This window comes from Schistocerca nitens, chromosome 7, assembly GCF_023898315.1.
Source record: "Schistocerca nitens isolate TAMUIC-IGC-003100 chromosome 7, iqSchNite1.1, whole genome shotgun sequence".
Lineage (NCBI taxonomy): Eukaryota > Metazoa > Arthropoda > Insecta > Orthoptera > Acrididae > Schistocerca > Schistocerca nitens.
This window is the reverse complement of record NC_064620.1, coordinates 65959711-65976056: the sequence shown is the minus strand read 5'-3', so window position 1 is coordinate 65976056 and position 16346 is coordinate 65959711. Positions and strand designations below refer to the sequence as shown.

At 37.8% G+C, this 16346-nt stretch overlaps 1 protein-coding gene across 1 annotated transcript in view; it reads left to right on the top strand.

Annotated features, from left to right (window-relative positions):
• The first annotated feature begins 15164 nt into the window (after nucleotides 1-15164).
• LOC126194894 (F-box only protein 22-like) overlaps nucleotides 15165-16346 on the top strand; it is a 213153-nt gene continuing 211971 nt past the window's right edge. The window contains exon 1 of the mRNA XM_049933246.1: nucleotides 15165-15281. The gene's annotated coding sequence lies outside the window, so the exon portion shown is untranslated. The remainder of the gene's footprint in view (nucleotides 15282-16346) is intronic.

Sequence of the window (16346 nt, the reverse complement as noted above, 5' to 3'; positions counted from 1 at the left end):
GGACACCCTGGTTCATTTTGCACTGCAACGTACCACCTGACTGCATCAATGACATGTCGATTATGGTGTTAGATAATCATGTGCTTGTACTCATCACCGACAGCACAGACCCAAACCTCACCGAGGAACTCAACGTCAAGATAGTGCACAGCTTGTCCCTCCCACAATAGTGTGACCCATCATGTGTTCGAGCTTTCATTTCTTTGGACGGCTCAGTCTGCATTCGGGGAAGGCATGCTCACACGCCACCTGCTCTCCCACACTGCTACTCCTGAGTTGGCCGATGCATCATTGCCCCCCGCTGGTTTTCGGATTACGAGTTGGACCGGCGGCTTCCCTCCGCACATTTGCATGCTGACCTGACAGAGATGGAGCCTCCGGTCGTTCGCCTGCTGCCTTGCACCACTCACACTGACGCTGACACCCACATGGCCATCCCCTCAGGTCTCATAGGCTGTACCCGTACTCCGTACTGCGGGGGGGGGGGGGGGGGGGGGGGGTGTCTGTGTGGCGTCGATAGGTCACATCCACCTCACAAATTACAATCTTTGGAATATTAACTGCTCTGATGAACCGTTCAGTCTGCCTTTGTACTTCATGCAGTGTTCAAGTGTATCAGTCTTTATGGTAAAATATATGTGTATACAGAAAACTTGGGAACTGTTTATTACGTATAATACAATCCGTATCCAGAATCCCATATCAGTAATCCAGCCAGATGGTTGATATTTTCACCTTTCTAAAGACACTCTAGCCCTAATAATGGCATTTAGAACAGTATTACAAATCTTCATAAAATAGAGAGTTAAATACATGCATAATGTTAAATTTTCAGTTTCGAAATATTAGTACTATTCTAGTACTGTATTACTATATTACTATGGTACTGTATTAGTTATTCTCAAATACCTAAATATTTTTAGGGTGTAAGACCCAATTAAAACCTGCTATTTACATACTTTTTAACTGAAAGTATTAGGCACACTGTATTAACTTTATTAACTGTATTAAAGCTTTAATTTTGAGATATTGTTTTTATTTAATGAACCCTGAGCCTTATTCAAAGTAAGCTTAAATTAGCTATTTCACTTATTAATCACAGTGTTATTACTGCGCAACAGCAATTTTTTATGTTTTATTTGTTTAATGATAGTTTAGGATTTACTGAAATACAATTTCAGTCTCCCCACATGAACCATGGACCTTGCCGTTGGTGGGGAGGCTTGCGTGCCTCAACGATACAGATAGCCGTACCGTAGGTGCAACCACAACAGAGGGGTATCTGTTGAGAGGCCAGACAAACATGTGGTTCCTGAAGAGGGGCAGCAGCCTTTTCAGTAGTTTCAGGGGCAACAGTCCGGATGATTGACTGATCTGGCCTTGTAACACTAACCAAAACGGCCTTGCTGTTGTGATACTGCGAACGGCTGAAAGCAAGGGGAAAATACAGCCATAATTTTTCCTGAGGGCATGCAGCTTTACTGTATGGTTAAATGATGATGGCATCCTCTTGGGTAAAATATTCCGGCAGTAAAATAGTCCCCCATTCGGATCTCCGGGCGGGGACTACACAAAAGGACGTCGTTATCAGGAGAAACAAAACTGGCATTCTACGGATCGGAGCGTGGAATGTCAGATCCCTTAATCGGGCAGGTAGGTTAGAAAATTTAAAAAGGGGAAGGGATAGATTAAAGTTAGATATAGTGGGAATCAGTGAAGTTTGGTGGCAGAAGGAACAAGACTTCTGGTCAGGTGAATACAGGTTTATAAATACAAAATCAAATAGGGGTAATGCAGGAGTAGGTTTAATAATGAATAAAGAAATAGGGGTGAGGGTAAACTACTACAAACAGCATAGTGAACGTATTATAGTGGCCAAGATAGACACGAAGCCCATGCCTACTACAGTAGTACAAGTTTATATGCCAACTAGCTCTGCAGATGACGAAGAAATTGAAGAAATGTATGATGAGATAAAAGAAATTATTCAGGTAGTGAAGAGAGATGAAAATTTAATAGTAATGGGTGACTGGAATTCGAGAGTAGGAAAAGGGAGAGAAGGAAACATAGTAGGTGAATATGGATGGGGGCTAAGAAATTAAAGAGGAAGCCGCCTGGTAGAATTTTGCGCAGAGCATAATTTAATCATAGCTAACACTTGGTTCAAGAATCATGAAAGAAGGTTGTATACATGGAAGAACCCTGGAGATACTAAAAGGTATGAGATAGATTATACAATGGTAAGACAGAGATTTAGGAACCAGGTTTTAAATTGTAGGACATTTCCAGGGGCAGATGTGGTCTCTGACCACAATCTATTGGTTATGAACTGTAGATTAAAACAAGAAATTGCAATAAGGTGGGATTTTAAGGAGATGGGACCTGGATAAACTGACTTAACCAGAGGTTGTACAAGGTTTCAGGGACAGCATAAGGAAACAATTGACAGGAATGGGGGAAAGAAATACAGCAGAAGATGAATGGGCAGCTCTGAGGGATGAAGTAGTGAAGGCAGCAGAGGATCAAGTAGGTAAAAAGTCGAGGGCTAGTAGAAATCCTTGGGTAACAGAAGAAATACTGAATTTGATTGATGAAAGGAGAAAATATAAAAATGCAGTAAATGAAGCAGGCAAAAAGGAATACAAACATCTCAAAAACAAGATTGACAGGAAGTGCAAAATGGCTAAGCAGGGATGGCTAGAGGACAAATGAAGGATGTAGAGGCTTATCTCACTAGGGGTAAGATAGATACAGCCTACAGGAAAATTAAAGAGACCTTTGGAGAAAAGAGAGCCACTTGTACGAATATCAAGAGCTCAGATGGAAACCCAGTTCTCATCAAAGAGAAGGAGTCTATAGAGGGTCTATACAAGGGCGATGTACTTGAGGACAATATTATTGAAATGGAAGAGGATGTAGATGAAGATGAAATGGGAGATACGATACTGCGTGAAGAATTTGGCAGAGCACTGAAAGACCTCAGTTGAAACAAGGCCCCGGTAGTAGACAACATTCCATTAGAACTACTGACGGCCTTGGGGGAGCCAGTCCCGATAAAACTCTACCATCTGGTGAGCAAGATGTACGAGACAGGCGAAATACCCTCAGACTTCAAGAAGAATATAATAATTCCAATCCCAAAGAAATCAGGTGTTGACAGATGTGAAAATTACCGAACTATCAGTTTAATAAGCCACAGCTGCGAAATACTAACGCGAATTATTTACTGACAAATGGAAAAAACTGGTAGAAGCCGACCTCAGGGAAGATCAGTTTGGATTCCGTAGAAATGTTGGAACACGTGAGGCAATACTGACCTTACGACTTATCTTAGAAGAAAGATTAAGGAAAGGCAAACCTACGTTTCTAGCATTTGTAGACTTAGAGAAAGCTTTTGACAATGTTGACTGGAATAATCTCTTTCAAATTCTGAAGGTGGCAGGGGTAAAATACAGGGAGCGAAAGGTTATTTACAATTTGTACAGAAACCAGATGGCAGTTATAAGAGTCGAGGGGCTTGAAAGGGAAGCAGTGGTTGGGAAGAGAGTGAGACAGGGTTGTAGCCTCTACCCGATGTTATTCATTCTGTATATTGAGCAAGCTGTAAAGGAAACAAGAGAAAAATTTGGAGTAGGTATTAAAATCCAGAGAGAAGAAATAAAAACTTTGAGGTTTTCCGATGACATTGTAATTCTGTCAGAGACAGCAAAGGACTTGGAAGAGCAGTTGAACGGAATGGACAGTGTCTTGAAAGGAGGATATAAGATGAACATCAAACAAAAGCGAAACAAGGATAATGGAATGTAGTCGAATTAAGCCGGGTGATGCTGAGGTAATTAGATTAGGAAATGAGACACTTAAAGTAGTAAAGGAGTTTTGCTATTTGGGGAGCAAAATAACTGATGATGGTCGAAGTAGAGAGGATATAAAATGTAGGCTAGCAATGGCAAGGAAAACGTTTCTGAAGAAGAGAAATTTGTTAACATCGAGTATATATTTAAGTGTCAGGAAGTCATTTTTGAAAGTATTTGTATGGAGTGTAGCCATGTATGGAAGTGAAACATGGACAATAAATAGTTTGGACAAGAAGAGAATAGAAGCTTTCGAAATGTGGTGCTACAGAAAAATGTTGAAGATTAGGTGGGTAGGTCACGTAACTAATGAGGAGGTATTGAATAGGATTGGGGAGAAGAGAAGTCTGTGGCACAACTTGACTAGAAGAAGGGAGCGGTTGGTAGGACATGTCCTGAGGCATCAAGGGATCACAAATTTAGCATTGGAGGGCAGTGTAGATGGTAAAAATCGTAGTGGGAGACCAAGAGATGAATACACTAAGCAGATTCAGAAGGATGTAGGTTGCAGTAGGTACTGGGAGATGAAGGAGCTTGCACAGGATGGATTAGCATGGAGAGCTGCATCAAACCAGTCCCAGGACTGAAGACCACAACAACAATTTCAGTCTTGTCAGTGCTATATATTCACTGGTCTGTAATAGATTATAAGCATGATTATTACTGTAAATTAAATTAGCTTTTTACGAATATATTGTGTGTGTTTATGTTTTGTTTCTGTTTTTAAAGCCAAAAAATGTGTCAGGCTTGTCGAGTTTCCCGAAGTATCAAGTTATCGAGAGTCCAGTTTATGGGGATCTAATGTTGATCATCTGACTCTAAAATGCTTAAAAAACTTTAAAACTCACAATTTTTCACATAAAATTTAGAAAATTTCCCAGGACAAGACCCCCAGTATGGGCCCCCCAATCTTTTTATAAATAGGCACCCCCGCCTATAATCCCAAAATCTTTACATGATCTTACTACAGGAGACTTTTTTCGGCCAGCTACCAAAAGGAATAGGAGGAGTAACAGACATTTTTGTCCTTATGGATTGTTGGTCTAAATGTGTAAAACTATGTCCAATTAAACAAGCAAATACTTGCACCTCAATAAAGTACTTAAGAGAATATTTTGTAGGTACAGGTAAACAACAAACATTATTAAGAGATAATGGATTACAATTCACAAGTAATAGTTTCAAGAAATTTCTAGCATGGAAAGATGTCAAACGTGTGATCATTTCAAAAAGCCATCCTCAAACGAACCCTTGAGAATGGGTAATGAAATAAATAGGGTGTTTATGTAGGATGTACTGTTCTGAGCAACAAACAACTTGGACTCAGATGATTTCTGAGTTTCAAGCAACCACCAATGAACCACCTATTGAAGTTAAGGATAAGAATTTTATTGCAGAACCTCTGTTAAAACTGTTCAAATGGCCACCTATAAAAAAGGTAAAATCACTTATAGAAGAAAAGCTGCTAAGCAAAATCAGACAATGGAAACTCTAGGTTGGAATATCAACAATGTAAGGAAAAGGGTAGACTGCTACTCAGAATAACAATAAAACATTGAGTTGCAGACAGGCACAACAAAAAGACTGTTACAGTTTAGTTTTTGGCCAAAGCCTGCTTTAGAAAAGAAAACTCACACACACACACACACACACACACACACACACACACACACACACACACACACACACACACACACATTCAGTCACACAAGCAAGCATACTTTGCGCACACATGACCACCATCTCTGGCAGCTTCCTCATATTATTATAGAATCAGAATAATTACACAAAATGGTATATGACAATATGCGTAGACAAGCAGAATCAAGGGTGAAGTAATATAATGAAAATGTGAATACACCTTTATTTAATATAGATGAATTAGTACCAGTTAAGGATTATCACCAGAGTACAGTTATAAAGAGAGGGATGAGTAAATTTTTTCCAAGGTGTTGGGAACCTTTTAAAATAATGGGTATACCATATCCAAAGACAGTGTTTTTTATGGACCCCAAAGTGTAGCAGGAAAAAGGACTCTATAATATTGATACAAAAAAGAAATTTAAATCCCTGGGAGAATTTGTACCATTAGAAAATTCAGCTGAGTAACATCCATCAGGTGTCCCAGTTAATTGTTTCATTACTTCATATGTAATTTTCCATGACACAGTTACTTCCTCTTCAATCATCCTATTGTCCTTTAGCTATATCCATCTTTCACTACCCTATCTTAGATTAAGTTTAAGAGAAAACATGAATTACATTTTTCCCAGAGAAATTTAGACTACTCTCTCAAAAACAGAAACTATGAAAATATTAATAAAAGCAATAAACAGATTTTTTTTAAATAAAAAAAAATATATTTATTTGTCACTTGAAAACATGATAGAATGACACAAATCTTAACTATAGTGGAAAGATTAAAATGGAATCCTACACACAACTACAATTAACATGAATTTTTTTTTATAAACTTTTAGTTATAATATGGATGATGGACCTTTATATGTTTTGTACATGGGATTCTACTTTTTCTCCTTTTCTTGTTTCCCCATAGTCCACCATTCACAAACATAAATTAAAATGTTCAAAACAAATGTCTGTTTCTTTTTTTTTTTTGGGGGGGGGGGGGGGGGGGGCGAACCACCACTTGACTCTGTTGAGCTATTCATCTTCTGTACTATCTGGATATCGGCTTCTATGCCCTTATCGAGTACAATGCTTAAAGTTCTTAGACTGTTACCATGTCATATTTGTCAAGGCAGTCCAAAGTTTTGTACTGCCTTAACAGGTATGACATGTTAATGGCTTAAGAGCTTTTAGCATAATACCTGATAATAGCTTGTAAGCCAAATTTAGGTAGTACAGAAGATAAATACAGTAATACACAGTCAAATGGCAGCTTACTGATTCAAAAAAGTTTACACGACTGGCTCTCCACCATTGTAAACTTTTTAAATGTCTTAATGCATTTCTCTCTTGTTTCTGTATTAAGATGTTTGTATATTAATACATTACTTCTTTAGTCATAACAGTTCTTTTAAAGTCTACTATACTGCTGTTGTCATCTATTACTGTAGTCCCCAAGCAGCAAAATTATTTACTTGAATTAGTATTTTATTTCCTATCTTAATGTCAGGGCCACTTCCCAGCAGTATAGGGTAACGATGGTGGGTCACAGTGGGAATGCAGACTGATGACACCTCAGAGAAACTACATCAAAGGTCAAACATTGTGCTACTATACTTCCAGCAGTGCTGCAAGACAACCATGCCCCCTCTCAGTACGTGGTTAGGATGGAGAATGGTACACTGAGGTGGTTGACTAGCAGCCGTAGGGTGACTGCGACATCAGCACCAGGAATGCTGACACACAGAAGCCCGCTCAGCAGTGGGTTCCCTAGTTCCATGGTGTTGCTGCTCATGGTAGCTGTTGGTGGTGTGGAAGACTGAAGGAATACTTGCAGGGGCAACAGCCTCTGAAGTGTATCTCATTCCTGCAAGTGTCATTGTGTGGCACCAGTTTGCCTCAACAAGCACAAGAGGGTAGGTGGCTGTGATTCAGTCTGCTGCTCCTTGAGGCAGCAAACATGCTGCTGCAGGAGTGAGCCTGGAGTAGTCCATCAGTGGAGAGGCACCAAGCCTGGGAAGGTGGACTTGGTGCTAGAGGATGGTATGGAGGATGGTGTGGTGGAGGCAGAAACCCACTCTTGCAGTCGCTGCTTGATGTCACATATGCTCTGGCATCTGGTATAGCCTTCTCGTCATGATAGGTGCTGCTGGACTGTTGATACCTCTGCTAAAACTGACAAATACTGGCAGCTCGACATGGCTCCCTGCCACATTCAGAATAAGAAATCCTTGGTCTGGCAATTTAGTAACTGCCTAGCCTGCTCTGCAAGAACACCTTATTTCCTCTGCATTGCCAGGATTGTGGTTCCTGGCCTGACCCATCTCAAAATGTATAAGCAGCCCTGTGGCTGCAACTGGCATTTTGGCACCTCAATGCCCACCAGGTGCTAAAGCTTTCCACAACTGCTGCAGCTGAGCTGATAGTTTCGGCAGTATGCCCGAACAATAATGGCAGCACTACTATATTGTAAGAAAATCAAGAAAAATATATTTTTTACCGATAATTTTGATCCCTTTTGTGCAGCTTTTCATTATTTGTACTGCCATTTCCATAAATATGTAAAACAAATACAGAGAGAGAGGGAGATGACAGCCTTGTTGGACACCTGGCCACTTTCTTAGTCCTACTGATTTCTGTATAAATTGAGAATCAGTCCTTTCTCTCTCCAGTCTATTCCAATTTTATTCAGTTTTACAAGCAATATCTAACAAGTCACTCTATCAGAAGTCTTCTCTTAGTCAATGAATGTGGCATATGTTTCCCCTTCATGTAAATTTGTCTTTCTAAGACTATTTGTAGTGCCACTAGAGCCTCCCTGGTTCCCTTTTCTCTCCTAAATCAAAATTGGTTGTCTCATAAATGTCAGTTAATCTTAACTTTTAGTTTTTCCTTAACAGTGTTGAGCTTAATTTTTGAAGCACAGCTTAAGAGCACACACTTTCGGAATTGCTGCAGAATCAGCCACAGACCAAACTTTGCAACTAGCCGAGGGTCATGCAGGAAAGCCACCTACAAAATCTTGCCACTGTGTTCTAAAATATTGCTGGTGTACCACTCTGCAACACAGCAGTCTGCCATTGTGGTGGCTTGAGTTTCCCAACGACGTGATGCAATGCTGCAGTTCCACAGCTATGTCGTATGTGACTAGAGGGGGGGGGGGGGGGAGGGGGGAAGGAAGCTCCTGTCACAACAAAGGTGGCCAGAACGACTACAAATGCTCCCCACTTAGCCATTAGCAGCACTTCTTCCCACACTTTCTAATCTCACCAAAGCAATAACAAGAAAGTGCATATATGTATATATGCAGACAGCCATGGAAGAAATATTGCTCAGGTGATGAGAGAAAAGTATCTTCAAGACATCACTAGTACAATTAAGCCAAATGCTTGTTTCCAGAATGTGGCAGCAAGAAACGCTGAAATGGATGATCTGGATTCTGAATGTGTTGCAGTGTTTCTGGCAGGCACAAACGATGTGGCCAGGAATGAAACAAGAAGACTTCAGCTTTCCCTTAACGAAACATTACATCATTTAAGAAACACTATGTCCTAGTTTTCTCAGTGCCTCACCACCATGATCTACCCATGTGGTCCTGCATCAATTTAGAAGTAAGAAAAGTAAATGAAATTATGTTTAATATTTGTAAGAAATATACAAATGTATTATTTGTGGACATCAGTAGATTAGGAAGTAGAGTTCATACATTACATGGACTTCACCTGAACAGTCTTGGTAAAAAATATGTAAGTGAAAGAATTCTCGAATTTTCCAAAAAAGTAGTATTAGGCTTTGGCACTAAATTAAGTGAGAGTAGTTCTACATCAATCCAATATAGTAAAATGAAAGCAGGTTTAAAGAACCAGGGAAATGTGAGTCACTGACCAAGCCTAGTCCAGACCAGGCTTGGTCACTTCCTGTTGACCAGGGCCTAACCCATATTAAAAAACAGCAAATAAATAGTTCAGCAGGCAGTATCTCCAAATCTAATAACATTATACCTAACTATACTGCTAAGATTATGTTTCTTAACACACAGGGCTTATTAGATAAAACAGATGCATTGCATGTTCTGATCAAGGAAAAGCAAATAGAAGTCCTTGGTTTAGCTGAACATTGGATGAACCCTGATGGCATCAACTTGACAGGCATTCCAGATTTTAAAGTAGCCTCTTACTTTTGCCGTAAAGATAAGAAACGAGGTGGCTCTGCCATTTTAATTAAGAACCACCTTGTTTTTGAGCCACTACCTAGTGTAACAAATTTATCTGTGGAGGAAACTTTTGAAATATCTGCCTGTTACATTGTGACTTATGGAACAACCTTTATCTGTATTTACAGATACGTATCGGAAAATAAGAGAGAATTTTTTGAAAGGTTGGACATCTTATTAAACACATTGTTTTCAATGAAAGTTAATGTAATTCTAATGGCTGATTTTAATATTAATTTCAACTCCAGTACTTCTGACAACTTGGAAATAAATAGCTTAGTTAAAAGCTATGGGATGAAGATCATGCTGAAGAATGTAATCACCAGACCTGGTAGTGTAAACATGGGTACTTGTATAGACAATATTATTACAACTATTCATTCTTCAAAATATGATACAAATGTGATTGACACTCTTCTTTCTGATCATCATGGAATTATTATTCATGTAAACATGGATGCAATGATTTTTAATGTCACCAGGCCTTCTGTGATTTATAAGACACAACATACAATTAGTGACTGTAATATATCTGTTTTTCTAAAATGTCTCAGAGAAATTAATTGGTTGTGTGTGTATGGTAACACTGGAGCAGAAAACCAATTCAACAACTTTCTTGAATTATTCGTGTGGCCAGTTAACATTGGCCTGCCACTAAAGAACAAAAGTGTTAAAATGAGCAGGGTATCAACTATCAATAAAAATAAGTGGTACACACAGGAACTATGAAAACTTAAAGATCAATGCAACAATTTCTACTACCTAGCAAAGAATTCATCTTGTCTGCATGCCAAAGTAAGATATAAAGAATGCAAATATCAGTACAGAATGGGTATTAAGAAAGCTAAATTAAAATATAATTGCAAATTGGTTGCACAAGCTATTAATAAACCAAAAGAAATGTGGAAAATCATTAATGAGAATCTAGCATCGGGTAGCAAACAATTTGTATCTAGATCCAAAATTAGTGCTGATAGTTTTAATAATTATTTTTTAAACAGTGTAGATAGTGTAGTTACTAAGATACCTGATAGTGAACATGAATCTAGCTACTATTTGGATGTTGCCTATAAAAACCAAAATGCTATGGAAAATGTGTTTTATTTTGAACGCATTTGTGTAGAAGATGTACACTCTGTCATTCTTTCTCTTAGTAAAAGTGATTCACTGGATATTTACAATATCAGCTCTAAAATATTGAGACTTAGTAGTCATAATATAGCAGAGGTTCTCTATCGCATCATAAACTACTGCTTTGATGAAAGTTGTTTCCCTGAAAAATTAAAAGTAGCTAAAGTAATCCCAGTCCACAAAGAAGGTGACAATAATTTGTCTAGCAATTATAGGCCAGTTTCTCTTGTACCACTTTTATCCAATGTCATTGAGAAACTAATGAGTATTCAAATAATCAATTCTCTAGATTCTCATCAATTACTTTCAAATAACCAGTTTGGGTTTAAGAAAAATCTATCAACATGTGATGCTGTTATGAGCTACATATGTAACTGTCTTGAAGCAAAAGAAGAAAAATTTATTGTAAGTACAAAGTTTTTTGATTTATCAAAAGCGTTTGACACTGTGTGCCACAACACTCTGCTGCTGAAATTAAAAACTGTAGGTTTCTCAGTCTCTGCTGTTAAAATTATTCAGTCATACTTATCTAATAGATCTCAAACTGTTTACTTCAATAACCAATATTCTAGTTTCTTACCCATTAACCATGGTGTTCCTCAAGGGTCAATCTTGGGCCCTCTCTTGTTCATATTATCTATGAATGACCTACCTAGCAATGTAATAGATGATACTACAAATTGTTACTTGTATGCAGATGATATCAGTTTAAGTGTTACAGTGCCTACGAACAATAACATAAGTAACTCTACCTCACTCTGAGTTCAGCTACGTATGCTACTAGGGGTATTGTTAAGTTTAGTGTAAGAATCTCAGTGAATTAGCTTACTATGCCTACTTTCATTCACTGCTTTCGTATGGCATCATATTCTGGGGTAATTCATCGTTGAGTAGAAAAGTATTCATTGATCAAAAACGTGTAATCAGAATAATTGCTGGAGCCCACCCACGGTCATCCTGCAGACATCTATTTAAGGATCTATGGATCCTCACAGTAACCTCACAGTATATATATATTCACTTATGAAATTTGTTGTTAATAATCCAACCCAGTTCGAAAGTAATAGCAGTGTGCATAGCTATAACACCAGGAGAAAGGATGATCTTCACTATGCAGCGTTAAATCTGACTTTGGCACAGAAAGGGGTAAATTATGCTGCCACAAAAGTCTTTGGTCACCTACCAAACAGCATCAAAAGCCTGACAGATAGCCGACTAACATTTAAAAATAAATTAAAAGAACTTCTAGGTGACAACTCCTTCTACTCATTGGCTGAATTTTTAGATATAAATTAAGGGGAAAAAAAACTTAAACATTAGTGTCATGCAATATTTTGTGTAATGTAATATCTTGTACAGACATCTTTTATTAACCTGACACGTTCCACATCATTACGAAGTGTCGTATTCATGATCTATGGAACAAGTATTAATCTAATCTAATCTATACTTTCTGACTGGTGCAATGCCAATAGCCTGTCTATGAACATAAATAAAACACAGGAATTAAACATTTCTTGCTCAGAAAATTACAAGCAACAGTAGACGAGAAAATTTTGCTTTCTGTCTATTATAGTTATATTCACTCTCATTTGATGTATGGGACAATCTTGTGGGGAAATAATTGCTACTCAAAATGCTTAGTTACAGCCCAGAAAAAAGCTGTCAGACTGATATGTAAAGTACCACCTAGAACTCACTGTAGAGAATTATTTATTAGACTTAGTATTATGACCTTGCCATGTATATACATATTTCACTGTCTTTTCTACATTAAAAAGAACTTGTCTAGTTTTGATCTGAATTCTGATGTACACAGTTATAACACACGACACTGTAATGATGTAAGAAAAGACTACTGCTCATATACCAAAACTCTAAACAGCTTCAAACACACATCTGTAAAGCTATTTAATAAACTACCAGAGTCAGTTAAGAGTCTGGAGCTGAAAAACTTTAAGATATTTGTAAGAACTTTATTAATTCAAAATTGTTTTTATACAATAGAAGATTTCTGAGAGCATAATTTCTAACATAGATTAATTATTTGTGTATTTATTGTCATTGTTGTTTGTACATTTATTGATGTTGCTTATACAAGCTTTACATCCCTGTAAATGTTTTGTTTTTGGGCAATAAAAATCAATCAATCAATCCATAATTGTCTCCACACCAGCTGATAATCCAGTGTGGGGCCAAACAGCTTCATCCTCACCAAGCAGAGCCATGAGCTAGGTGAAGCTGCTCATCTACAAGACATCAGACAGGCCAACGGTTCCAGATGTTGAGCCGGTGCTGCTGAGTGAAGGCCACTTACCTGGTGTCATTGTCTGATACTCTGAACAACTCCAGTGGTCCTGGTGTTTTGGCACAGGGCGTCTGCGTGCTTGACTGGCTGTTCAGAGTTGCCTGCAGTCCAGCATTAAGCTTTCAGACTGCCATGCTGAAACCACCCTCAAGTCAGCATGGTCCCCCTATTTTGCTGTGGCACCACGCCACTGCCACTGTGTACACACATACCACTGTGGGACTGCATGTTCTGTCTGCATGTTATGCGAAGTAGCACACCACTGTCTAGGTGACCACAGGACCACAGCTATTTTTGGATGTAGACGTTGACCTCTTGTGTGGAAGCCTTGCTGAATAGAGACTAATGATACTGAATGAGCTGTCCCACCTCTGTACTTGCTGAAGTATTGTTACATTGCAACCCATAGCTCCCACCCATGCCATTCCGAGCAGAAGTGGGTGTTGTGGCTGGTACTGGTGTCAGTGATCATTGCCGCTCTGCCATATTTTGCTGCAACTTGGCAGCCCCAATATCATTACATAATTTTAACAATACACCAAAATGTGATGCAGATATGCTTTGTAGTCTTCACCATTGAAGTTGGATCGACGTCTCCATACTGCCCTTGCTCTCACTAAGTGATGAAATGCACTGCTCTTCTTTGAATCTTCCCTATTTCCTTTATCAGTCCCATCTGGTACAAGTCTCTGACTGACGAGTAATGTAACATTCAAGCATTGGTTGAATGAGGATGCTTTAAGCTACCTCTATCGCCGGTGAACTATAAGATCCCTTTTGGACCCAACAAGCACAATTGTGCCATTTATTTGCATTGTACCATCATATTACTGCACTAAGTCACCGAGTTCTGGATGAAACAATTGTGCAAGAATCACTGATTTTCATAGAATCGAAGAATATCAATGTATTGTTACAGAAGCAAGTGCTGTGCTTTCAACATTATCAATTTTCGAGATGGCTGATCAAGAGCACCTACATCAAGAGAGCCCTAATAGTGCATTATTTATTGTGTCTTGACATTTGAAAAAATGTGTTTCAAATCAGAAAGGTCTAAAGAAACAATTAAAAACTAGCCTACCAAATATCTTAATTAGTTTCACAGCTTGATTGTTACTTCCCTATGTACAAATGGCATGCGGGGACTATGTTACTGGAGTATGCTCAGTTTAGTGAATGTCGGAAGGTAGGATTTGGATTAGATTATGAAATGGATACATCATATTATCAATAGTGGTACAGATTTTTGTCAAATGCATTAGTTTTAATTTTTTAATTTTTAGGTCTTATTGGTAACATAATTCTAGTGTTACTGGGTGAATCCAAAGTGGAAGACTTCAGTGGGCTTCCAACAGGTGAATTGAGATGCACTAATTTCTTCACATTTTGGTGAAGAATGCTTAAGTGAATCTGATAAAGAGCCACCAAACAAAATACATCACCCAGCAAATGGACAATATGATGACAAGACACTACATGGATATCACTCCATTCATTGCAGCAGGCAATATAACTGCAAGAAGAGGACAAGAACAAGATGTGAGAAGTCTAATATTTACCTTATTCTTCAAAATACTGTAACTGCTTTCATGAATATAAGTATAAGAATGATTTAAATATGTAAGATAGTCCTGAAGCACACAGTTGTATGGGTAATGCATTTTTGTGAAAACAGAAAAATAAAAATTTGTTACCCATTAATATATCATACTATGAATATTTTTGTTATGAAAACACACAGATTTTCAGATTTCCTTTCCAAGTACGATGGGGAGGGGAAAAGGGGGAGGGGGTCTGAGAGTGATATAATACATATATGTCTGTCCAATTATATAATACTTTATTAGGCATTTCTCACCACGAGATGAATTGAAATATAACAGAAATGAGTAAATATTATAAATAAATGTTGCACTAAGTCTAAACGGCATAACACTGCAGAATGCAATGCATGGGCTGATGTCAGAAGCAAGCTAAACATGACGAAGAAGCAAGACTCACATGGTAGAAATGGGTTACACTGCAACATATCAGTGAGCAGATAATATTTTGTTGGCAAACGCCCAGGGAGCAGAAGAAATTAGCAAGAGAATCTTAAAATCCTGGCCAAAGACACTGCAGTGTTTCATACTAACACTTAAATGCCCATGTAAGTGATAAGTTAACAGAACAGTGCTTAGAAGTAATTTAGTAGGATATAAACCGAATATAATTACACATTGGAATGTTAACAAAACTATAGCAATAAGTACTTTCGTAGGTGGAGAATTAGTGCATTACATAGATTGTCATGTATGCATAAAAGCTTCATCACAATTGATAAATAAACATTACATACTGTTCAAAAGAGCATGATCTATCATCTTAAACATTTTTATCTAGATGTTTTATTTATGTTTGATTGATTTGAAACTCAGTAGATTTCTGAACCTTTTATATGTAGCAACAGTGCTTCTCATTAGTGGAGGTCAGTGACTTGCCCTTTAACCTGCTATATCAGAAGAGGGCGGAAAAAAAAGTTTTGATAAGGCAACCTTGGCTTTCCACATTCATTGAGGTATCAAATGTAACTTACATATTTTCTTTTTTAATTATATGTGGCCAGAAGACCAAGTTGGAAATCTTTTTAACAGTGGTAGTCGCTGTGAAGCATGAAGCTGTGTTTTTAAAAAAACACGGAAAATTGCTATTGATATGTACGCCCTACTTATTACAGATTATTATTATTATTATTTAGAAAATGATATTCCTTTTTTTCTCACTGTTCACTATGAGAATTAATGTATTTATTCTTTGGAAATTAATTCTTGATAAAATATTACTGACTGTAACATTGGTGCATAAATTGTTAAAAGGTATAATAAATGCTAAGAACTTTATTGTTGTAAGCCCTATTAAAAGATTCATAATGGGCTTATAGTCACTAGACAGATGCTTTTCTCACATGGCCCATAATTTATTAAATAAAATTTGGGATTTTATTTATAGGGCAGTATTTGAAAACAGACTCCAAAACTGATCAACAGCCTTCTACCTGTAGGTGAAATTAAAACACACCTATAATGATGATAACTTTATTTAGCAAATCAACAGGAATGCCAATAGAGAAGAATAAGCATATCATACAGTGAACAAACAACACTTTCAAAGAATAAGTATCAAACTCCATGTGTCTATAATTTATTACCACATAGCTTCACCTCACCCCTCCCAC